This window comes from Spermophilus citellus (genome assembly GCF_964194105.1).
Source record: "Spermophilus citellus genome assembly, chromosome: 5".
Taxonomy (NCBI): domain Eukaryota; kingdom Metazoa; phylum Chordata; class Mammalia; order Rodentia; family Sciuridae; genus Spermophilus; species Spermophilus citellus.
This window is the reverse complement of record NC_138186.1, coordinates 68732390-68758572: the sequence shown is the minus strand read 5'-3', so window position 1 is coordinate 68758572 and position 26183 is coordinate 68732390.

Below are 26183 nucleotides of genomic sequence, written 5' to 3'. Positions count from 1 at the left end.
CCCTGCCATGCCATGCTATACATGTGACAGGATTTCCTTTCTTTTTAAATTTCAATAATATTCCATTGAACATATATAACACATTTTGTTCATCTATCTATTGATATAAATTTGGGTTGCTTCCTCCTTTTAACTTCTGTGAAAATTGCTACTATGAATAAGGGTATGCAAATATATCTTTGAGGCCCTGATTTACATTCCTTGGGTACATACCTGGAAATGAGTTTGCTGGAACATACAGAAGTTTTTTTTTTTGTTTGTTTTTTGTTTTAAGAGAGAGAGAGAGAGGATTTATTATTATTATTATTATTATTATTATTATTATTATTATTATTATTATCATTATTTTAGTTTTTGGTGGACACAACATCTTTATTTTATTTTTATGTGGTGCTGAGGATCGAACCCAGCGCCCCGAGCATGCCAGGCGAGTGCACTACCGCTTGAACCACATCCCCAGCCCCATACAGAAGTTTTATTTGTAATTTTTGGAGGAACCACCATGCTGTTTGTCACAGTGGTTGTACCATTCTACATTCCCACAAAACAGCACATAAGAGTTCTAATCTCACCACATCTTCACCAGTAATTTTTTACAGTAGCCATCTAAATGGACGTCAGACAGTATCTCCTAGTTTTTATTTGCATATTTTTAATGATTAGTGATGTTGACCATCTTTTAGTATGCTATTGGATATTCGTATATAATCTTTGGAAAAGTATCTGTCCCAAGTTCTATTCCATGTTTTTATTGTTGTATTTATTTTGTTTTTCCTGTTATTCTGGATTAGGAATTCTCTATACTCTGGATATTAATATCTTATAAGAAATGATTTGCAAATACTTTCTTTCATTCCATGGGTTGCCTTTTCACTCTAATAATTGTAACCTTTGATGCACAGACGTTTTTCAGCTTGGTATATTCTTATTTGTCTAATTTTGCTTCTGTTGCTTGTGCTTTTGGTGTCATATCCAAAAAATCCTTGCAAAATTCAATGTTATGTAACTTTCCCCCTATAATTTCTTCTAGGAATTCTGTAGTCTTAGGTCTTATATTTAAGCCTTTGATACAATTTGATTTTTTCATATGAAATAAAGTAAGGATCCAGCTGTATTTTTTTTCTTTTTTCTTTTTCTTTGTTTCTTTGTTTCTTTGTTTCTTTTTCTTTCTTTCTTTCTTTTTTTTTTTTTGCATATGGTTATCCAGTTTTCCTAGCACATTTGTTGAAGAGACTGACCTTTCTCCATTGAGTGGTCTTGGGACACTTGCTGGAGACCATTTGGCCATATACATGAAGGCTTAGTTCTGGGATTCCTCTTTATTTCATTCATTCATGGACACAGTTGACTTTAAGAAAGCAAGAGTATCCAGGTATATCTAACCTGATCACCTGAATTTTTTGAGAGCCATGAGTTTTCTCTGGCTAGCTATAAGAGAAATGAGAGAGAAGCAAAGCATGAGCAAGGTTTAACAAAGACATAGAGAAATGAGAGAGAAGCAAAGCATGAGCAAAGTTTAACACAGACATATCACTGAGAGGGAAGGGACCATGGGACTAGTACCCTCTTATGAGTTGAGAGTATTCTCTGTCCAACAGGTAAAAACTACAGTGAAATAAATAAATTCTTTTCACAATCTCAGTCCTGGATTGCCTGCCTCAGACATTTATAGTGAAAAATAAACATCTGTCTTTTTGAAGCCACCATTTCTTTAAATTTCTTTTCAGATGTTACCTCTTGAAGTTAAGTCTAATTCCAAAATAATAAAATATTTAAGAAAAGAAGATATGTCCTCCCCACTCATTCTTTTACAAATAGTACAACATTCTATACTTAAATGTTACACTGCTCTGCGTTTGCATCTTTGACTTAATAGAGCTTGTAGATCCTTCCATTTTGTACTCTTAGGGAGAAAAGGAAGCAAGAGGCACACTACAAGCCAGTGGCTAAAGAGAGTTTAACAATAGGACTATTTACAAAGATCCAGGCAGGATTAGGAGAAACTGATGAGAGATCACGATATACTCCACTGCCAGCAACCATGGAAAGCCACTAGGACCTGAAGATGTAAATAGAAGGACTGCTTACTAGAACCCTGGTAGGATCTGTTGCTACAGGACATGATGACCCAGTAAGAGTAGGTCAGTTGACAGAAAAACACAACCACAGCCAACTGTTATCTCAGCAGGAAGGGAGCCCAGGGAATATCTTAACCTTTCTCTTCCCATTCTCCAGCCTCTTGCCAGTGCCTCCCATTGGCTGAACCCAACCAAAACATGGAGGGCAAAGTAAATTGATGTGACCTACAGACTTCGGCATCCCAAATGTCTCCTCCAGAGCCCAGATGTGCCAGGATGGTGAGGTAGTTTGCAGACAGTACAAAGCAAGTGCCTAGAGACAGCATGGGAAATGCATGGTTCATGGGGAAAAGCTTACAAGAGAACTAACTTCTCCAAGAAGAGTTCAGTGGCAACAGGCTGACTGAACTCATGGTGCTTTGCCAAGCAGTATCTCCTTGCTCTCACTGTGTTTACTCCAGTGTCACTGGATGGATAAGTGACCCTTTCCACAATGCCTTCAGTTCTATGCCCATCCTCACTCAGAGAAGGGTTTTATATATTAAGCTGCAGAAGCAGTGACATCATGAGCATTGCTTATCTGACCAGCATCCCAAGGAGCAACTATTCTGGTGTACATGCAAGAAAGTAGCTTTCTACAGATAACACTGACTTGCCCTGGTTCACAGTATGCGTAAACAAAAGTCAGTGACCTTCAACATAATATGTATCTGGACTTTCTGGCCAAGGCTTGGTCTCATTGTTCCCTTAGGTTGGCTAGATTTGGGGGAACAGAAATAGGGGATTCAGGAACATGATATTTAATGTTTCCCTTTGCTTTAGGGATGATTCATTTGGGACCAGAGCAGAAAGTTGTAGAATGGATAGAGTGAAAAACAGAAAATATCTAGCACTATCCAGAAAGTCCAGCAGAAATGTCCACCATCCTGATTATTTCTCAGCATCTATTTTCGTCCTTGGTCTAGATGAGAAATTGGTACTCTTAACACAGAGAACACACAAAGTCCTATCAGTTAACACACCTTCATAGGGTTATGTCATTCAGTCACTTCAAAACTGAATTAAACTTTATCCAGTACATTTTTTTTTAATTTAAAATAACAGGAGGATCTACTGATTCAATGCAATCCCTATCGAAGTTTCAAATGTTTCCATTTTTGCAAAAATGGACAAGTTAATCCTAAAATTCATATAAAAATAAAAAGAACCCCAAATAATCCTCCAAAAGATCCTGAGAAAGAAAAGCAAAGTTAGAGTACTCACATTTCCTGACTTATAAAGCTTACTACAAAGCAAAAGTAATCAGGACTGCATGATACCAGCATAAGAATAGATAAACAGCTAGGCATGGTAGTGCACACCTGTAATTCCAGCTCAGGAGGCTGAATCAGGGGGATTGTGAGTTCAAAGCCAGCCTCAGGAACTTAACAATATTCTAAGATACTCAATGAGACCCTGGCTTTAAATAAAATACAATAAAGGGCTGGGGATATAGCTCAGTGGTTAAGTGCCCCTGGGTTCAATCCTCAGTACCAAAAAAAAAAAAAAAAATAGAATAGATATGCAGGTTAAAAGAATAGAATTGAAAGTCTAGAATTAAACTCCTACATTTATATTCAACTAATTTTCAACAAAAGTGCCAAGTTTATTTATTGGGGAAAGAGCAGTCTTTCGAACCTGTGATGCAGGAACAACTGATATCTAAGTGAAAAGAATTAATATTTATCCTTACCTCATACTATGTGCAAAAAATAACTCAAAATGAATCAAAAATCTTAATTAAAAACAAAAACTATAAAATTCTTAGAAGGAAACATTAGTGATTGATTGCCAGTGGAAAGGGGCAGGATAGAACTGGAAGGAATTGCTACCAGAAGTATCTTTCTGAGATGATGGAAATGTTCTGTCATTAGGGATGATGGGTGCATAATATCTAAATGTTAAAAAAATAAATCTGGAAAATGATAATTTAGTTTTATTGTGCTGTGTTTTATTAAAATGCTGAAAAATGTGAGCAGGGTAGGGGATGGGGGAGACAATACAAAACAAACTGCTACATTCCCCAGTTCTCTAACTGTTTTGAGAACCATGAATTCTCTCTTCCATTATCCACTGCATACCACCTTAACTCTGCTAGTGCCTCAGCTGAGTGGCATTCTCCAACTGATAGGGTGATCTAAACATCATTCACTCTCAGATCTCAGTTTGTGAAAGTTTATCTTGATTGATTCCTACAACAAATCCCCTGTTCAAACACCTTGGTTCAATTGCATACAGAACCCTTTTTTTTTTTTTTTCAATTTAATTGATAGTGATTGCTCTGGCCTGCAGCCACCAATTTACCTCTAGATTTAATAGCATCAGCTTAAAAAATGACCAGAGAAGAAGTTCCAATTTTCCACTTAACAGAAATGTCAGATTATATAGCATGGAAAAATGTCTGTCTGTCCCTTGGGCTCCTGAATCCAATGAATCCATGACATGGGGATAGAAAGGAAAAATTCTGGGAGTGGTGAGGAATAATAATAGTGAGAAGAGCCATTTCCGCCCACACCTGCCTCTATCTTGCTTTGTTCTTGGATTCTGACTCCAAGGCAGACACCTCTATAGAGTCGTCACTGGATTAAGGCACATACTGCATTCTCTAGTATAGCACCTCAGTTTTCTACCATTCTTTCAAGCTGCTTCTGAGAGATGAGGCACGTGGTAAGACTAACAAATTCTGATAGCATGAGCCCATTGTTGTACTTTTCTTCTACTAAATGTGCCTCTGGTTGGGGCAAATGTTGAGTGGGATATCATGAGAAAGGATAAAAACTTTAAAGTCAACAAATGCTGGACTAAGCATTGTAAGAAGGAAAAGTGATTCCACAACCTGAACATGCATTTATTCATTAAGAACAAATTGCTTCCCCCTCCATAATGAAAGGGCTCTTATATAATCAAGGTGCCGTAAGGTGCTGGGATGATCTCTCCATGGAATGATGCCACCTTTGAGAGACTTACTTTTGGCCTTTGCCATTGATGGGTTCAGGGCTCAAGCTGTGGTGGCAGTCAGATTGCCTTGCGGGGAAAGGGTGAGTCCGCAGCCTACACCCCTGGTGCTATGGTTGTATGTTCTGACATTAAGCAAGCACTGGAACAACTTGGAAAAGAGCCTGACAGACATGTACATTGTGGATTATCTTACCCATCTTATTCTTGAGAAATTCTTCCGTATGACCTTTGGTGAGCATTCACATGGGTCAAAATTGTTGGGGAAAGCATACACAGCAGCCGCACCCCAGAGAAAAACCCCAACATGGCGCCTAACGACCTTCTCTTCCTACTTTCCCCTTTTTCTCACTGGCACGAAAAGTTCTTGCCCGTGTGAACTCTCCCAATTTCAAATCTTGCTGGCGGGGAACCTTAGCCCCAATAAGAACTAATTCCTGGGCTCCGGAGCTGATATCTGGAAGAACTTGCCAATAAACGGGTGGTCTGCCATTTATCTAAGCCCTGCCATCTCCCCTTAGATCTATATAAGCACACAGCCTTTTGCAATAAAATTGGAATTCTCCTGTTGAAGTGTCTTTGCGTGGAGGATTCTTTCAAAAATTATTTTCATATTCTATATCCAATTGATCTGAACACCTCTCCCCCAGATTTCTTTGTCCCTGATCTTTCAGTTTTGTTCTTTCCCTGATAAGCAGACCAGTGCATTGGTCACTACCCATAAATTCATATTGATCCATACATTTGGGGCATTTCTCCTGCCAAGGTGGACAACCAGATGTGCCACCCGAAGTTCTGTCCACTGGGAAATTTTCCCTTTACCATAGTTCACAAGCCATCTTCAAGTGAAGCTAAAGTATGGTGGCCATCTGCATCTGCTGGTACCAGTATACTATGAGGGCCCAGTGCCGGGGTCCAGCCCCAGCGGGGTCCAGGGAGTCCTGAAAGATGAGTGGCGTTGGCGAAAAGATGAGACAGGAGTCGTTCTGTTCAAGCAATCTCCAGAGAGAGAGCTAAAGCAGCTTTCTCTGGGTCCCCTTTTTATTACAATTTTTCTCATCATTACAGATTCACAATACGTCATTAATTATATAATTTAAAACTTTGCCAAGACATGACATTTCCTTAACCATGATTGAGGGCACACCAATCTATATCCTTCCAGGATATGACCCCCAGCCATACAATCATCAAAAGTACAGAATCATCAATAAAACATGTCACCAATTTACACCCTTCAGATTTTCCCAAGATTTACTATTTTTCCCAAGATATGTTATTTTCTTATTAACTAATGCCAAACTACGTAACCAGACTCTAAGTCTCCCAACCAATCATTAACCTAAAGTACACTTGTACTTTATTTTTAATCTAAAACTCCCATCTAAAAAAGTCCCTTTAAATCTTATATTTAAATATCCTAAAGTTTATGAATCATCCTTAAAACATATCAGAAACCTATACAACTAAAGACTTAAGAATTTCTAAACTTAAGAATCTAAATAAAATAATATTTCTAACATTATTCTAAAACTGTGTCTTATAAAGCTATTTTAATTAATTCCTAAATTTATTCTCATAAAACTGGTTGAGCTGCTTTCTCAAAGAGTTTCTTTGTTTTTCAGTCAAGGTACACTAGTTCTCAAAGAGTTTGTTTCTCAGTCAAGGTGCACTAGTTCTCATGTCCTTTCAGAGGATGATTGTTGTCCGTTATTAGGTTTGTCCACAATGTACTAAGATAGAAGAATAGCCTTTTATTTTTTCCTTGATATGCTGAGGGATGGTAGAATGGCCTCCAAAGCATGAACTACCTGTTCTGTTCTAGCCATCTGAAATTTAATTTGTTTGGCATTTAACATACTCATGCCTCCTGTGAGAAACATAAGCATGAAAATGCAAAGTCCCAATTACATAAAAAAGGGTCTCATGGTTTCGGTTACCCACCAACCAGCGTGGCTTTGCCAACATTCATCCTCACTGTGACCCTGTCAAGACAGTGGGAGAGCGGCTTTGCCAAAACTTTTTCTCACTCTGACCCTGTCAAGACAGTGAGTGGGGGATCGCCTTCACCAGCCCAGCATGCATCTTTTCCTCCCTGTTGACTGTTCATGGGGAATCCACAAGTGGCCTTAAGTATAAGGTGAAGGAGAGATAACATCTCCTTATGCCAGGCACCACGGGATCCTGAGTTACCTGAGCATGCAGTTATTTGTGCCTTCAGCCTGGTCTTGGTATTCCATTTTCATTTAACATTGGAATGCTGTTGCACATATCCATTTTATGAATCTGAGGGTCAAATAATAGCTGGTTCATGATAGGTAATTTGGGTCACAGAATTGATTAGTATCCCATGAGCAGATACTCCTTCAGTCTTTACCAAAGGACAGTAGTAAGCCAGGAAACATTTCAAAGAGGAAAAAACAATTAAAAGAGCCTGGCCTTACTCTGAGAACTTTGGGGACTGGGCTTGATTTTCCTACTGGACCTTAGCAGAGATTTTGTTATAGTTTGAACATGGAAAGTCCCCCAAGGGCTCCTGTGTTGAAAACTTGAGCAGCAGCTGGAAGTGCTATTGGGAGGTGGTTGAAACATTAGACAGCGGTGCCTAGCTGGCAGAAGTAGGTCATTAGGGGTGAGCCCTTGAAGAATATTTTGGAATTCAGACCACTTCTAGGCTAGTAGAATGGATCACAAAACATGACCCAACAATATGCTGCCTACAGGAGACGCATTTGATAGGAAAAGACATACATAGACTGAAGGTGAAAAGTTGGGAAAAATCATATCACTCATATGGACTTCGGAAACAAGCAGGAGTGTCCATACTCATATCAAATAAAATAGATTTCAAGCCAAAGTGAATCAAAAGGGATAAAGAGGGACACTACATACTGCTCAAGGGAACCATACACCAACAAGACATAACAATCATAAATATATATGCCCCAAACAATGGTGCAGCTATGTTCATCAAACAAACTCTTCTCAAGTTCAAGAGTCTAATAGACCACCATACAATAATCATGGGAGACTTCAACACACCTCTCTCACCACTGGACAGATCTTCCAAACAAAAGTTGAATAAGGAAACTATAGAACTCAATAACACAATTAACAACCTAGACTTAATTGACATATATAGAATATACCACCCAACATCAAGCAGTTACACTTTTTTCTCAGCAGCACATGGATCCTTCTCAAAAATAGATCATATATTATGTCACAGGGCAACTCTTAGACAATATAAAGGAGTAGAGACAATACCATGCATCTTATCTGACCATAATGGAATGAAACTGAAAATCAACGATAAAAGAAGGAAGGAAAAATCATGCATCGCTTGGAGAATGAACAATAGGTTACTGAATGATCAATGGATTATAGAAGACATTAAGGAGGAAATTAAAAAATTCTTAGAGATAAATGAAAACACAGACACAACATATCGGAATCTATGGGACACATTGAAAGCAGTTCTAAGAGGAAAATTCATTGCATGGAGTTCATTCCTTAAAAAAATAAAAAACCAACAAATAAATGATCTCATACTTCATCTCAAAATCCTAGAAAAAGAAGAGCAAAATAACAGCAAAAGAAGTAGAAGGCAAGAAATAATTAAAATCAGAGCTGAAATTAATGAAATCGAAACAAAAGAAACAATTGAAAAAATTGATAAAACTAAAAGTTGGTTCTTTGAAAAAGTAAATAAGATCGACAGACTCTTAGCCATGCTAACGAAGAGAAGAAGAGAGAGAACTCAAATTACTAGCATACAGGATGAAAAAGGCAATATCACAACAGACACTTCAGAAATACAGAAGATAATCAGAAATTATTTTGAATCCTTATACTCCAATAAAATAGAAGATAGTGAAGGCATCGATAAATTTCTTAAGTCATATGATCTGCCCAGATTGAGACAGGAGGATACAGACAACCTAAACAGACCAATATCAATTGAGGAAATAGAAGAAACCATCAAAAGATTACCAACTAAGAAAAGCCCAGGACCGGATGGGTATACAGCAGAGTTTTACAAAACCTTTAAAGAGGAACTAATACCAATACTTTTCAAGCTATTTCAGGAAATAGAAAAAGAGGGAGAACTTCCAAATTCATTCTATGAGGCCAACATCACCCTGATTCCGAAACCAGACAAAGACACTTCAAAGAAAGAAAACTACAGACCTATATCTCTAATGAACCTAGACGCAAAAATCCTCAATAAAATTCTGGTGAATCGGATACAAAATCATATCAAAAAAATTGTACACCATGATCAAGTAGGATTCATCCCTGGGATGCAAGGCTGGTTCAATATATGAAAATCAATAAATGTTATTCACCACATCAATAGACTTAAAAATAAGAACCATATGATCATCTTGATAGATGCGGAAAAAGCATTCGACAAAGTACAGCATCCCTTTATGTTCAAAACTCTAGAAAAAATAGGGATAACAGGAACATACCTCAACATTGTAAAAGCAATCTACGCTAAGCCCCAGGCTAGCATCATTCTGAATGGAGAAAAATTGAAGGCATTCCCTCTAAAATCTGGAACAAGACAGGGATGCCCTCTCTCACCACTTCTGTTCAACATAGTTCTTGAAACACTGGCCAGAGCAATTAGACAGACGAAAGAAATTAAAGGCATAAAAATAGGAAAAGAAGAACTTAAATTATCACTATTTTCAGATGACATGATTCTATACCTAGCAGACCCAAAAGGGTCAACAAAGAAACTATTAGAGCTAATAAATGAATTCAGCAAAGTGGCAGGATATAAAATCAACACGCATAAATCAAAGGCATTCCTGTATATCAGCGACAAACCCTCTGAAATGGAAATGAGGACAACCACTCCATTCACAATATCCTCAAAAATAATAAAATACTTGGGAATCAACCTAACAAAAGAGGTAAAAGACTTATACAATGAAAACTACAGAACCCTAAAGAGAGAAATTGAAGAAGATCTTAGAAGATGGAAAAATATACCCTGTTCATGGATAGGCAGAACTATCATCATCAAAATGGCGATATTACCAAAAGTTCTCTATAGGTTTAATGCAATGCCAATCAAAATCCCAATGGCATTTCTTGTAGAAATAGATAAAGCAATCATGAAATTCATATGGAAAAATAAAAGACCTAGAATAGCAAAAACAATGCTAAGCAGGAAGTGTGAATCAGGTGGTATAGCGATACCAGACTTCAAACTATACTACAGAGCAATAGTAACAAAAACAGCATGGTACTGGTACCAAAACAGGCGGGTGGACCAATGGTACAGAATAGAGGACACAGAAACCAACCTACAAAACTACAACTTTCTTATATTTGATAAAGGGGCTAAAAGCATGCAATGGAGGAAGGATAGCATCTTCAACAAATGGTGCTGGGAAAACTGAAAATCCATATGCAACAAAATGAAACTGAATCCCTTTCTCTCGCCATGCACAAAAGTTAACTCAAAATGGATCAAGGAGCTTGATATCAAACCAGAGACAAGGCATCTGATAGAAGAAAAAGTTGGCTATGACCTACATACTGTGGGGTCGGGCTCCAAATTCCTCAATAGGACACCCATAGCCCAAGAATTAATATCTAGAATCAACAAATGGGACTTGCTCAAACTAAAAAGTTTTTTCTCAGCAAAAGAAACAATAAGAGAGGTAAATAGGGAGCCTACATCATGGGAACAAATCTTTACTCCTCACACTTCAGATAGAGCCCTAATATCCAGAGTATATAAAGAACTCAAAAAATTAGACAATAAGATAACAAATAACCCAATCAACAAATGGGCCAAGGACCTAAACAGACACTTCTCAGAGGAGGATATACAATCAATCAGCAAGTACATGAAAAAATGCTCACCATCCCTAGCAGTCAGAGAAATGCAAATCAAAACCACCCTAAGATACCATCTCACTCCAGTAAGATTGGCAGCCATTATGAAGTCAAACAACAACAAGTGCTGGCGAGGATGTGAGGAAAAGGGTACACTTGTACATTTTTGGTGGGACTGCAAATTGGTGCAACCAATTTGGAAAGCAGTATGGAGATTTCTTGGAAAGCTGGGAATGGAACCACCATTTGATCCAGCTATTCCCCTTCTGGGTCTATTCCCTAAAGACCTAAAAACAGCATGCTACAGGGACACTGCTACATCGATGTTCATAGCAGTACAATTCACAATAGCAAGACTGTGGAAGCAACCTAGATGCCCTTCAATAGATGAATGGATAAAAAATGTGGCATTTATACACAATGGAGTATTACTCTGCATTAAAAAATGACAAAATTATAGAATTTGGAGGGAAATGGATGGCATTAGAGCAGATTATGCTAAGTGAAGCTAGCCAATCCCTAAAAAACAAATGCCAAATGTCTTCTTTGATATAAGAAGAGTAACTAAGAACAGAGTAGGGAAGAAGAGCATGAGAAGATGACTAACATTAAACAGGGATGAGAGGTGGGAGGGACAGGGAGAGAGAAGGGAAATTGCATGGAAATGGAAGGAGACCCTCAGGGTTATACAAAATTACATACAAGAGGAAGTGAGGGGAAAGGGAAAAATAATACAAGGGGGAGAAATGAATTACAGTAGAGGGGGTAGAGAGAGAAGAGGGGAGGGGAGGGGAGGGGAGGGGGGATAGTAGAGGATAGGAAATGTAGCAGAATACAACAGACATAAGTATGTCAATATGTAAATCAGTGGAAGTGTAACTGATGTGACTCTGCAATCTGTATACGGGGTAAAAATGGGAGTTCATAACCCACTTGAATCAAAGTGTGAAATACGATATGTCAAGAACTATGTAATGTTTTGAACAACCAATAAAAAAAAAAAATTGGTCAAGAGAGTAGGTTGGATTTTTGCTACCTTTCCTAGAATCTTTTTCCTTTTTAATTTTTTTTTATTTTTTTGCTTATCATGTCAAGTAAAATCTTGAATGTCTGCCCATAACCTTGATTCCTAAGGACCTTGCAATGATTTGGATGTAGGCCATCTCCCAAAGGTTCATGTGGAGGTGGAGCCTAGGGCAAAGTAATTAGTCATGGGGTATCACCCTCCAAAAAAGATTTATGGCCATCCCGTGGGAGTACATTAGGTTTGTGCTGGAGTAAATTAGGTTTGTGCTGGACTAGATACTACAATAGCAAGTTGTTATAAAACAGGGTCACCCCATATATTCAATATCTTTTGCAAGCACTGGTCACTACTTTCACATACTCTTCTACCACCTGAGCTTGAACATTTTGGTCCCCAAAATCAAGAGCTAAGGGTTAGGGATTAAGTGGTAAAGCTCTTGCCTAGAATGTGCAAGACCCTGGGTTAATCCTTAGCACTGCAAAAAATAAAATAAAAGCAGGAGGAGAGCCAAAATAAATTCTTTTTCTTAAATACTATCCAATCTCATGTATGTTGTTATAGCAACACACACACACACACACACACACACACACACACAAATAAAACCCTAAGACAGACCATTTGTTCACCTCACAGTTCCCTGCAGATCAAATCCTCAAATTTCCACTCAGGAGCCCTCGTGACTTATTAAAATAATGTACCCTTCTTTTCTCTTGACCTTTATCACTGCAGGGTTCTATTATTTTCATTGAAATCAGGAAGCTAACTCTACTGTAGCATCTCCTACCCTCATTTCTACTGGCCAAGAGAAAACGGCTATCACAGAACTTTGTAAGGATGTTGGTGCGCCTTTCCTTTCACTGATATCTTTCCTAATGTGTTAGGAAAAGAGTTGTTATAGTTTGGATGTGAAGTGTCCCCCAAAAGCTTGTGTGTGAGATAATGCAAGAAGGTTTAAAAGAGAAATGATTGGGTTAGGAAAGCCTTAACCCAATCAGTGAATTAATCCCCTGATGGAGATTAACTGAGTGGTAACTGAAGGCAAGTAGGGTGTGGCTGGAGGAGGTGGATATTTGGGGGCACGAATTTGGAGTATATATTTATATATATGTAGTTGGTGAGTGGAGTCTCTCTCTCTCCTCTCTGATCATTCATGTGAACCATTTCCCTCCACCACTCTTCCACCATGATGTTCCACCTTGCTTCGATCCCTGAGAAATGGAACCTACTTTCTGTGGATTGAGACATCTATAACCGTGAGCCCACAAATAAACTTTTTCTCCTCTACAGTTTCCAGTGAAAAATCTGAATGAGTCTTTTTCAAGCCTTTTGGATATAAGGTTAGCTTATATCCAAGTGGGCTTGGCAACTTGCACATAAGCAATCCATTGCAATGTTTCTCTCTCCCAAAACTTCCTAATTTCTGTTTGTACAGTATTCCAGGGAAGTTCCAATATATATATCTACCTCAGTGATTGCATGTCACTATTGAGTCCAAACTTCAATAAAACATCACAGCACTCCAATGAGAAGGGGGAAAATGCTCCAGAGCTAGCAACAATGGAGAACTTCTTTCACTCCTTAATGAAGAGGTGAGGTGGGAGTGCAGATGTTGTCACAACCCTGATCAATGGGAGCCTTGGTCTTAGGGAGGGAGATGTAGCCACTGAACATCTGAGGCCTAGGAGAGGAAGCAGGGAACTTGCTCCTGCCAGGAGCAACGGGCACAGCTGATACCTTCCATCATGGCAGTGTTCCAGGGAACAAAGCCAGACAGAGAACGAATGGTGATCTTTGAGAAGAAAAGAATACCTAACACACATGTCAATGTGTAAAGAATTTCCTTTTTCATGTAGGAACATACTGTGATTTACATGGAACAAGATCTTTGCCGGCGGATCTTAAGATTGTTTCTAATCTTGTTATGATAAGTCATACTGTGATGGATACTGTAATGAATAACCATGAAGAGGTGAGGCGGGAATTAAATTTTCCATTTTAACTATGCTTCAGTTGGGTGATATCAATATGGTCCTGTGACCATCACCTCAGAAAGAAATTCTCTACCCATTAAACAAAATCTCCCCATTCCCCTCTCTCGACCCCTAGTAATGGCAATTCTACTTTCTGTCTCTTTGAATTTTACTGCTGTGGGTAATATAAGTGAAAAAACTTATTTTCACTTAATATAAGTGAAAAAACATAACATTTGTCCTGTATTTTGTTGGCTTAATATACTTAGTCACTTATTTGTAAGTCATTTATGGCTTATTTCACTTATCTCACTCAGCCAAAATTCATCTATATTGTAGCATGTGTCAGAATTTCATTCCTTTTAAAAACTGAACGATATTCCATTGTGTTATGTACTTAGGATATTTTGCATGTGTATGAACATACTGTGCGATAAACATGAGATTACTGGATTCAGGGTTATATACATTTGCAATTTTTATGTTTACTCTTCATCCCATTGAAGGGTTTGTACCAAATTACACTCACATCAACAATATATCAGAATATCTAACTTCTACATCCTTGCCAATACAATCTGTTGACTTTTGGATATTTGACAATCTAATAGGTGAAAAAAAATTGTATCACAGGTCTCTTACTATGACTAAGATTTAAGATTCTGTTTAAAATAGAGGGGAAGAGGCCTTTCAAATACTAAATATTATAGAATATTAAAAAATATTCTAGATAAAAAAGATTCAAAAATAGTTTTCAAATTCATCATTGAGAGTAAAGATTTTTAACTTCCCATAAACATCAGGCACTCATTCTGCAGGTTGTCTTGATATTTCTGTACTCCATCTCAAAAGTACTGGCACAACACACAAAGCCATCACTTGGGGTCTTACTTCTTACTTGGACATCTGTCAACAGGTAGACAGTGCTTTTTGTGGGCACCACCAGGATTCCTCTTTTATACTACCAACCTCCTCTAAAGGACAAAGTTTCTTCTCTTCTCTTTCTTTTTTTGTTTTGTTTGTTTGTTTTGGTATAAGGATTAAACAAAGGGGTGCTTTACCACTGAGCCATGTCCCCAGCGCTTTTATTTATTTATTTATTTTTTTTTTTTTGAGGAGAAAGAGAGAGAGAGAGAGAATTTTTTAACATTTTATTTCCCAGTTTTCGGCAGACACAACATCTTTGTATGTGGTGCTGAAGATCGAACCCAGGCGGCACGCATGCCAGATGGGCGCGCTACCGCTTGAGCCACATCCCCAGCCCCTTAATTTTTTATTTTGAAACAAGGTCTTGCTAAGTTGCTGAGGGTCTCAGTTGCTGAGGCTAGCTTTGAACTCTTGATCCTCCTGTCTCAGCCTCCCAAGCCACTGGGATTCCAGGCATGTGCCACCACACCAGGCTTGCCCCTCTCTTCCTAAGGACCTTCATCTTGATTTTGGTTTCTGGCCTGAAAAAAACATGGTGACCCAGGTAGTGATATTAGCCTTCAGGTGAGAGGAAAGCGATTTGGCAGCAGCTTCTGACACATCATTGATCACCAGTGTTGATATTGCTGACCTGGCTGACTAGGTATTATCATACCCAAAACTGTGCAATCACAAAGGGTGTTAATCAAGATGCAAGGGCTTGATAGGGTAACCATGTCTTAACTGCAATCACAGATAAACCTGATAGGGCAGCAATTTCATACCTCATATTTCTCAAACTTGCTTGATAATAAGAATCACTTGTGTTTGTTAAAATCCAGTTTGCTGGGCGCCTTCCTGTAGATTCTGTTTTAGTAGGTCACAGAGGGTAAGCAATGTGCTTGAGTCATGTGCTCTGAGTAAGTGCAGAGCCAGGTTCATGGGATTCCAAACCCTGATCTTACACTGCTGCCTAGATTTATACACTTGAAAAATGAGAACTGCTGTTTACTGATGGTTTTATAGTTTATGAAACAACACAATTTTATTTTGTGTGTGTGTATGTGGTGCTGGGGATTGAACCCAGGGCCTAGTACATGTGAGGCAAGCACTCTACCAATTGAGCTATATCCCCAGTCCTTTGTGCAATTTTTAAAATCATTACAACTGTATAAATTTGATCAAATTATCTCCATTTCATATGGGCTCAGAAAAGTCAAGTGATTTTCCCATGGCAGGAGTCAGTCACATGTTCAAATCCGTATCAGTCAGTTTCATCCATTTTTTTTTCAATTAGCAACTAGTTCATTAGTCTATTTAACAATTAAGCATTCATTCATCCATCCATTCAAAAAGTATGTATGGCATATGGATGGCTGAGGATGCAGAAATCCTGGGCCTCATCAAATTTACATTTTAGGGGCCTGGGGCTGTGGCTTAGTGGTACAGCACTTGCCTTTCACAAGTGAGGCACTGGGTTCAATCCTCAGCACCACATAAAAATAAATAAAGATACTGTGTCTATCTACAACTAAAATAATAATAATAATAAAATTTTTTAAAAAGAAATTTACCTTTTAGGAGAAAGACAAACAGCACATAAAGAACAAATAGGTGAGTTTAGATTGTGATAAGTGCTATGAAAGCAATCAAACAGGCCCTTTGATTATAGAGGGGAACTGTTTTGTCCTATAAGGTGGTCACTCACTTACCTGTGTCTAGATGTAAGTATAAAATGTGGCAAGATGTTAAGTATAAAAAACATATTGGATTTTAAAAACTTAGTGCCAAAAACAAATGGTGACAATCCCCATTATAAGTTCTATATTGATTACGTAGTGAAATGAGATTTTGAACGGATTTAAGTAAAATATATTAGCAAAATCAGTTTCAGGCTGTTTCCTTTTACTTTTTTAAATGTAGATACCAGGATGTTTAAATTGACATCTTGGCTCACCTTTGTAAATCAGGTCACATGTGTTTTGGATGGCTCTGATCTAGGGTGAATGAGGAAGGCCTCTTAGAAGAGGGGAAAGTTGAGCTGAAACCTGAATGATAAGAAGGATCTTAACTGTGTGAAGATCTAGGAGATGATAGAAGGGGTCTCCAGGAAGAAGGGTTCGTAGGGGAAATTGGTCCAATATAAGTAATGAATCTTGTGCTTGTGAAAGAGTAGGGGACTGCGGAGCCTGTGGCAAACTAGAGAGTGTCCCACTAAAATCATTCAAATTCAAAATATTTAAACACAGTGATGACCTGAGTTGTTTTTGACCATGGGCAGGAGTCTATCAGCCTGGTCTTAGGTCACACCATCTCCAACATTCATAAGGCATGAGAAATCCTAGACCTGGGAAAGCCTGATCAGTCCTATTGACTCAGCTGAGCAGCTGGGGGACAGCCATCCCTGCCAAATTTCCCTCACATCCAATCACACAGCCAGAAAATACTTAGATAATTTTTCCTTTGAATCCAAATCCCATGGTTTTTTTTTTTTTCATGTAGCCTGTTTGGGACAATACCCTTTCAAGAACCTGATGGAAACACTGACCAAATTCTTTGCCGTTTCGCTATCATATACAAACATGGATACTGCATATAATTTCAGGGGGCTCGAATGTCCCACTCCAAAGTCTGTCCATGGACCCCAGATAAACGAGGTCTTCAAGATGGTCATTGGCTCCCTCCTCCCTTCTATGTAACATGCAGATGAAAACATCAGTTTTCTCTATGTTGTTGAAATACTGTGAGGATCAAAGGCAATGGTGTTGGTGAAATTGCTGTACAGATGTAGGCTACTACTGTTACCTTCAGCCAGGTTTCAAGGGCCTGTTATGGCAGTGCTGATGTTTTGGAGATTTTTTTTTTTAATGAAGTCCTAATCAGAGATTTACCAAGAAACAGAAGAGTCCAAATAATTTTCTTTTCTTTCTTTTTTTAAATTTTATTTATTTTAGTTGTTGATGGACCTTTATGTTTATTTACATGTGGTGCTGATAATGTAACCCAGTGCCTCACACATTCTAGGCAAGCACTCTACCACTGAGCCACAACCCCAGCCCCCCAAATAATTTTCAAGAGATATAAGACATTTTCAGAATTCTATTTTAGTCCAGCATTTCTCTCAATACTGGATGCATGTTAGAATCACTAGAGGACTTTTAAAAAACGTTTTGATGAAAGAATACAGCTCACAAAGAAGAGAATGGACGACACCCAGAAAAGTGACACATGGCTTTTGACTTAGCAATCCTACTTCCAGGACTCAGTCTCAAAGATGTGATCATAAACTCCCCAAAGGAGGTGAACACATGGCTACTCATGACTGCAAAAGCCTGGCAGCAGCCCAAATATCTAGAAACCAAAATTTGCCCAAGATTGATCCCCTGTGTGCTAGTCCCCCGGAAAAGAAGCGGGCCATCTCTGAAGCTCCCTGGACACCATTACTGCTAGTGCTTACCAGAAGTCCCCTCACCCTTATGACACCAAGGCTGAGGTGAGCTTGCTGGATCCTGAACATTCTCGAGGAGAATCCTGCCACCAAGAAGCCTTCTTATATACCTGTGGACGGCAAGGCTTGGGTCCCGACCGGCTGATCACACTCTGAGAGGGGCTAGAAATTAATCTGACGGCATAGGACCAGAGACAAGGAGGTACTACACCATATGGCCAGGACACCCAATTCTGATCACAGGGAGGGGCCATCTTTCAGTGTTCAGCTTAAATGCCTCACTGTGTGCAGCAGAGGGAGTCTGCTGTTTCGTTCCCTAGGAGGGACAATGGAAGATCAACCCTGTGTCTGTGAGTTTCTCCTAGTGAATTCTGTGCTAACAGGCCTGATGTGCCCGCTATTTGGCCATTTGCCCACTTTTGCACTCAACTGGTGGAGTGAGCTGGGCATTTGGCCAGTCGCCATATCTTCCTGGAAGGTAATCAACAGAACAAGGATCAAAGTCCCACTAGGGAATGGGACAAATCCTCTATGGGTAGCACTGCCAGTTGTAAGGTAGCTAATTACTAATTGCTCCTAGGAATCCCAGAGAGTGCTCAGTGACAGGGGTAAGATCTCCTGGAATAGGATCCTTTTGTTATTAATGATCTGACAGGATCATTATCTTATCCTACTGTAGGATAAGATAACATTAGAAGTTGTTCCTCTTATCTAACTGTATTCCTGCATCCATTGACCATCCTCTCTACATCTTCCTTCCCCTACTCCCTCCCCAGCCTCTGGTAATCACTATATTATCCTCTACTTTGTATGTGTGTGTATGTGTGTGTGTGTGTGTGTGTGTGCGCGCGCGCAAATTAGTTACACATGATAGTAGAATGCATTTTGACACATCACACATAAATGGAGTATAACTTCTGAGTCTTCTGGTTGTACATGATGTAAAGTTTACACCAGTCATGTAATCATATATGCACATAGGGTAATAATGTCCAAATCATTATACTGTCCTTCCTGCCCCTATACCTGCTCCCCTCCTTTCACTCCTTTCTGTCTAATCCAAGGTACCTTTATTCTTCCCTAGCCTCTCCTTATTGGGAATTAGTATCTGCATATCAGAGAAAACATTTAGCCTTTGGTTCTTTGGGATTGGCTTATTTCACTTAGCATAATATTCTCTAGCTCTGTACATTTACCTGCAAATGCCATAATTTCATTCTTCCTTGAGGCTAATATTCTATTTTGTATATACACCACATTTTCTTTATCCATTCATCCGTTGAAGGGCACCTAAGTTGGTTCCATATTTTAGTTATTGTAAACTGAACTGCTATAAACATTGATGTGGCTGTGTCACATAAACATCCATGTGGCTGTGTCACTATAGTATGCTGATTTTAAGTCCTTTAGATATAAATTGAGGAGTGGGATAACTGGATCAAATTGGGGGTTCCATTCCAAGTTTTCTGAGAAATCTCTATACTACTCTATTCTCTACATTTATGGGCTCAACTGTTTTAGCTTCCACATATAAGTAAGAACATGCAGTATTTGTCTTTCTGTGCCTTGTTTCATTTAACAAACTAGGCTCTGGTTCCATTCATATCACTACAAATGTTAGGATACCATTTTATGACTATATAGTATTCCTTGGTGTATATGTACCACTTTTTTATTCATTCATCCATTGATAGACATGGATACTTCAGTTATTACATAGCATAGCTATTTTTAATAGTTCTGCAATAAACATAGGAGCATAGATAACTCTGCAGCACAGGAAGCATGTACTTTTTAAAACAGAACTATATCAATATTTCATTCTGATATTTTCCATTCATATCTAGGGTTAAAAAGACTTTATTCACCTATTTTGATTTTATGTTTATGGCTTTTTTTTCCTGCTGCTGAAAATCTTAATTCCTTATGGTATTAAAATAATGATCAATTTGTTCTACTCCAAAATTCTGTCCCAGGAATTTTGATTCAATAAGCCTAGGCACTGGGATGTCTTTAAGGTTTCAGGCCGTTCTTGAGAGCAGCCAGCATTGAGAACTACCATTCTGGCTAAACTTCTTAAGGACAAGAGCAATGTCTTGGTAACATTTATATTCCAGGCACATACAACAGTACTAGGCATATAGTACAGTCCCAGTGAAGTTGAATGCTTAATGAAATTATAATGACAGCACTTTTTAATTTTTATATGACTCAGGAAAAATGAGGAAAAGACCAAAGAAAAATTATGACCTCCAAATGAAGATCAAGTTAAACAAATTGAGAACCTTCAGCTTGCCTGAAGGTCCTCTGCTCTATTCTCTACATTTATGGGCTCAACTGTTTTAGCTTCTACTGTTTTAGCTTTGGATTTCCCTTTCTACTTCCTCTTCTGCCCCAACTTTCTCTCATCAAAGGGAAAAATCCCCTTCATTTCAATCTGCTCCACCCATCCTCCAGACAGGCTGGATAAATTATAATAAACAAGTTGTCCAGAGACAAAAAGCATCAGAAATAGGTTTGTTATGTGAAGAGATCTTTAAATTATTAGTTCATGCTCTTCCTAAGAACAAAGTCAGCAGGATCATCAATGAAAGAAAAATAAATCTTTATCAACTAGCCAACAGATCTACCATTTTGTAAGAATTGAATAAAGAGCAAGAATTGAATCCCATTAAAATGGCTTGCAGGGAACTGGCCTCTCCTTCACTTTGTACTTATCCACTGAGGGCTATACTTGCCCACTACTGAACACCGTGGAAAGACAACAGGATGCAGACAGCTGAAGACCACAGATGGCTCCATTAGGGACTTCTGGGGCCAGGTCCCTTCCTTTTCAGGTAGTTTTAGACAGCTGCATGTTGGACAGCCACAACATCTCAGTCTTGACCAAAAATAGTTTCGTCTTTTTCTCCATCAATTCTGCACCATTCCTATTTTCACTAGCTCTAAGATAACACCTCTACACCTCATCTAGAAATCTGTCCCTTGCTCTTCCCTCTTTCTCAAGTTGGACTTCTAGATAGTTACCAGATATTACTGGTTTTATGCTATATATTCCCCAACTTCATGCCTATCTCTGCATTAGTTCAAGTTTTCTACTACTGCAGGTATCTTTCTAAATCCATCATCCACATTGTTACCAAAATAATCTATTTAAAATAATAATATGTCCTTGTTATTAGATATGTTCTTGGGATGCCTTGCTTGTATGGAACTATGAATGAATTACTTTTATTTCCTGGGTAAGTCTAAACTCCTTACCTGGGAATATGAGGCCCTCTACAATATGGCCTTTGTCTACTTATAGTCTCATTTCTCACCACCCCAACTGAATGCTTTATGTACCAGCAAGATAAAAATATTTGTAGCATCTCACATACACCATGTCACTCTTTGCTCCTGAACTTTTCGCTGATTGTTTCTCAGCCTGGAATGTCTTTCTTTTCTTTTCTTTATTTCATTACCTCCTGCTTGGCTCTACCTTTATAAGTACTCCTCTCAACTACTCATATGCATCATCTTGAATTATTTGCCATTCCTAAATTAGTATTATAATAAGAAAAACAAACACTTTTATGTATGGCTGTACTAGACACTACAGTATCCAGGTTCAAATAAAGCAATTTGTGGCCCTAACCTAGCCTAGATGCAATAAAAAAACATTAACAAGGCATAATTTAAACGTATAAATAAAATAAGATAGATAGAGATAAGGGATAGGTAAGATAGGTAAGATAAGTAGGGATAGGTAGGAGATAAGGTAGGGAGGGAAGTGTATATTCTAGAGTTTGTTTGTTTGTTTGTTTTCTTTCATCCCTTTATTCCACAAGGATTTACTAAGAATCAGCCATTTGCCGGGCACTTGCTAGGGTTTAATCACATGGCCATGGCAGGGCTTGCAGGTCTGAGGGGAGAAAGCAGGGTGATTTGTAGGGTGAAGATTGGGGGATTCAAGTGGGATACTAAGAGAAAAAAGATGATTGAAGGAAAGATGTCAATAATGATCAAAGAAGGATGAAGAGTCAGTGACTGAGGAATTATATAAGATATAATTGGAAGTAGAACAGGCGCTGCCACATTTAACAATATATATATATATATATATATATATATATATATATATATATATACACATAAGTTTCAAGCACTAAGTGCACTTTTGGACTCTGACAGGTTCACTATTGTGGATTTGGGAGGCCTTAATTGATCCTATGGTATACTTGTGTTCCTAAAAATTGTTACTATATAATCTTTGTACTGCCTAGAAGACTTTTTCTCTTTTCTTTCCCCCTTTTCTCCTTTTCATTTTGCTTTCCTAATCTATACTTCAAAGATTATTCTTGTTCTGAGGTTCATATTTTAAAATTATTTTTAAAATATCTATTTTTGCTTAGAACACAGATGCCTACATTTTGTATGAGTACATGGGAGACAACATATCCTAATTGCATTATCCATATTCAGGATTATTATAAGTTGAAAATTCAAACAGATTCTAAATTGCCCTTTGAAATCTCTACTGAAACTTCAAGGAGCTTTGATAGCAGCATTTGACCTGAATCTTAATCGGTTTAGCATGACGTAGTTGGTTGTGCTAAGACAGAAATGTGGGGTGAGTGCTCCTCACAATGGAAGACAAAATGGCTAAACTTCACTTTAGTTTTAGGAAATAAAATTGTGATTTCCTACAAATACCAACGGTTATCGTTGGAGTAAGGAAATGAATGAGTTAAGAGAAATATTTGTCCCGATGTATTCCATGTATTCGTATGATTAGTACCAGTGTGAAACATATTCTGGAGGCACACACTGTGTGCCAAGGGAGTAATCGCAGGTTTCAAGAGAGGGAGCAAGTAGCTGGTCATGAGTGTTTCCAATTTTATTCAAAAATTGAAAAAAAAACAAATTTATTATAAAATCAGAACAGTAATTGTTCCTAAAGGTGGCTGAGCACAAGAACACTTCCTGGTTGACAAAAATGTATCTATATCCTTTTAAACAAATGGTTTAATGGATTTTAATAGCAAACTTACAGGAAAGGGCATGAAACCAGACAACATTAAAAAGGTGAGTGTGGGGCTGGGGCTGTAGCTCAGTAGCAGAGCACTTGTTTAGCGCGTGCAAGGTCCTGGGTTTGATCCTTAGAACCACATAAAAAAATAAACAAATAAAACCAAGGCATTCTGTCCATCTACAACTACAAAAAAAAAAACATTTTTAAAAAGATGTGTATAAGACAACTCAGAAAAATATAATGAATGGCTGGAGTCTACTGTAGGATAAAAATGCTGCACATACCATTTAGTTGCTCTCAGTAAGAATTTACTTGTTTTTAAAATTTTCAAATGTCCAGAAAATTTCAATGTCCAAAAAAATTTATCAGGTGTATTTATAATTGTTATAAAGTTGAACTACTAAAATTTATTTTTTTTATATTATTTTTTATTGGTTATTCACAACATTACAAAGCTCTTGACATATCATATTTCATACATTAGATTCAAGTGGGTTATGAACCCCCAATTTTACCCCAAATGCAGATTGCAGAATCGCGTCGGTTACACATCCACAATTTTACATAATGCCCTATTAGTAATTGTTGTATTCTGCTACCTTTCCTATCCTGAACTACTAAAATTTATTCACTGAAAAATTCTGACTTGCATTTGTATTAAAAATTCACATGTAAAAGAAATGGAAAAGCTGCCGATAACTGATTACTGTCCCCTGATTTTCCACTTGCAATCATATACTTAGGTACCTTTTGACTCCATGAGAAAGATTATGTTCAGAACTATCAATAACAGAAAATGTTTTTTGATTTTTACTTTGTTTTATTTTTATTCTTGTTTTTTAGAATGAAATGTTTCCTATCATAGTGGATTCTTCAGCACATTCTACATATATGCATCATGCTTTCCAGGTGTCCCTTGGCATAACTGCTGCACATTTGACATAGCTAGAACACAGATTGGTGTCTTCAAAAAGGTTAACCAGTTGGTCCCAGTGGTAAATGCCTATAACCCTAGCTTCTTGGGAGACCAAGGCAGAAAGATCCCAAGTTCCAAGTCAGTCTGGGCAACTTAGCAAGACCCTATATTAAATTGATTTTTTTAAAAAAAATCCAGACCCAGTGGTATACACCTGTAATCCCAGCAACTTGGGAGGCTGAGGTAGGAGGATCACAAGTTCAAAGCCAGCCTCAGCAACTTAATAAGGCTTTGTCTCAAAATAAAACATAAAAGGGCTAAGGATGTTGCTCAGTGGTTAAGCGCCCCTGGGTTCAATCTCTGGTAATAAATAAGGCTGTGGATATAGCTCAATAGTAGAACACTTACCTAACATGCACAAGGTCCTGTGTTCAATTCCCAAGATCACACACACACACACACACACACACACACACACACACACACAGTCAGCCAGATAGGACTCACTTGCCTACCACAAAGTATCAATAGTGGCACTCTATAACCCACATCTGTTTGAAATCCTCTCACACTGTGAATCAGAAGTTCAATGGACTTGTGATAACTTCTATGGAGGCTGTGAAGATGAGGTTTCTTCATCCCTCCAGTAGAGGGCACTCTCTTGGCAAACAGCTTCTGTAGCCAGTTGCTTCCAGAGGGCTTTACCACAGGTCAATTTGTAGGCAATTGCCTTTGTGGGAGTCACAATATAAAGACCTCCTCACTTAACTAACTCTTCCTTTGCTGGAGCTCAGGAGATAGAGGGGTTGCTGGCATTAGAGAGGGAGGGCTGCAAGCCTACATCTGTATCCTAATGGGTATAAGTTAAATGGATGTGTGTGCATTTGCCAAAATTGGTCCAACTCTATATTCTAAATATGTGAATTTCGGTATCTTTAAATTATACCTCAATTTTAAAAGAAACTTATTTCCTGTAGACAACCATGCAGTGCTTTCTCTAGCCCTTTTACCTTTACCCTTTCGATAAAGAGCACTTTAAGCTTTGAACCCTATTCCCCAATCTCTCTCACATTCTTACCTTTTGAACCCTGGCAGAAGTTACCATGAACATCATATAAAAAAATAGGGTCACTGTGTTAACTAGTCACAAACCTCAGCAAACTAGAACACCAAGTAAATAAATCAGATGACCAAATAGAAAGAGGCATAAAAGGGAAGGTTGTACACTTACAAAATGCAAATAATAAAGGCTAACAGACTAATATTTATTAAGTGATAAAACTAAATATCTAAAAGAAAGAATCACCTTCCTATAGTTCTAGGGGAGGGATATCTTAAATAACAAGTCAGTCTGCATCATTAATCCTATGCTTCCTTAGGAATAAGTGACTAATACAAGATATTTAAACTAAAATCCAACTCCACATTAATTTTTGTCCTGAGATACCAGATAAACACAAAGTAACAACTTCTTATTTAAATTTTAGCAGCATACAGTATGGACGCTGTGCCTCATTTTTTGGTGGCTAGAATTTATCAGTCTTTTCAGTGGCTGGTGTAATTAGACTATCCCTTATCCTGTCTCCCTGTAATGTTCCTCTTCCTGACTCAAAACCTTCTATTGAGATCAGAATAGACATTTTCCTACTTGTTCTTGATTTTCTTGACCTGTTGACATAGACTCTCTCCTTGACTAAAGTTTAACAAGGCTCATCTGAGCTCTCTTCTTGTCTATGTCCCTGTGGCCTGTAAAAAGACTTGAACAACCATTAACATATCTAACACATCTCAAGAACAACCACAGCTCTCCTTAAAGTGTCTGCCTGAGAAAACTCAAGACTGTCAGAACAATTTACTGAAGGCAGTGACCCAGCCTGCTTGGGAAGCTAAGAGTCTAACTTCCACAGCACCAGTGAAGTTAAACCCAGATGGGTTTCACATGGACCAAACCCCTTTACCCTCCTTATG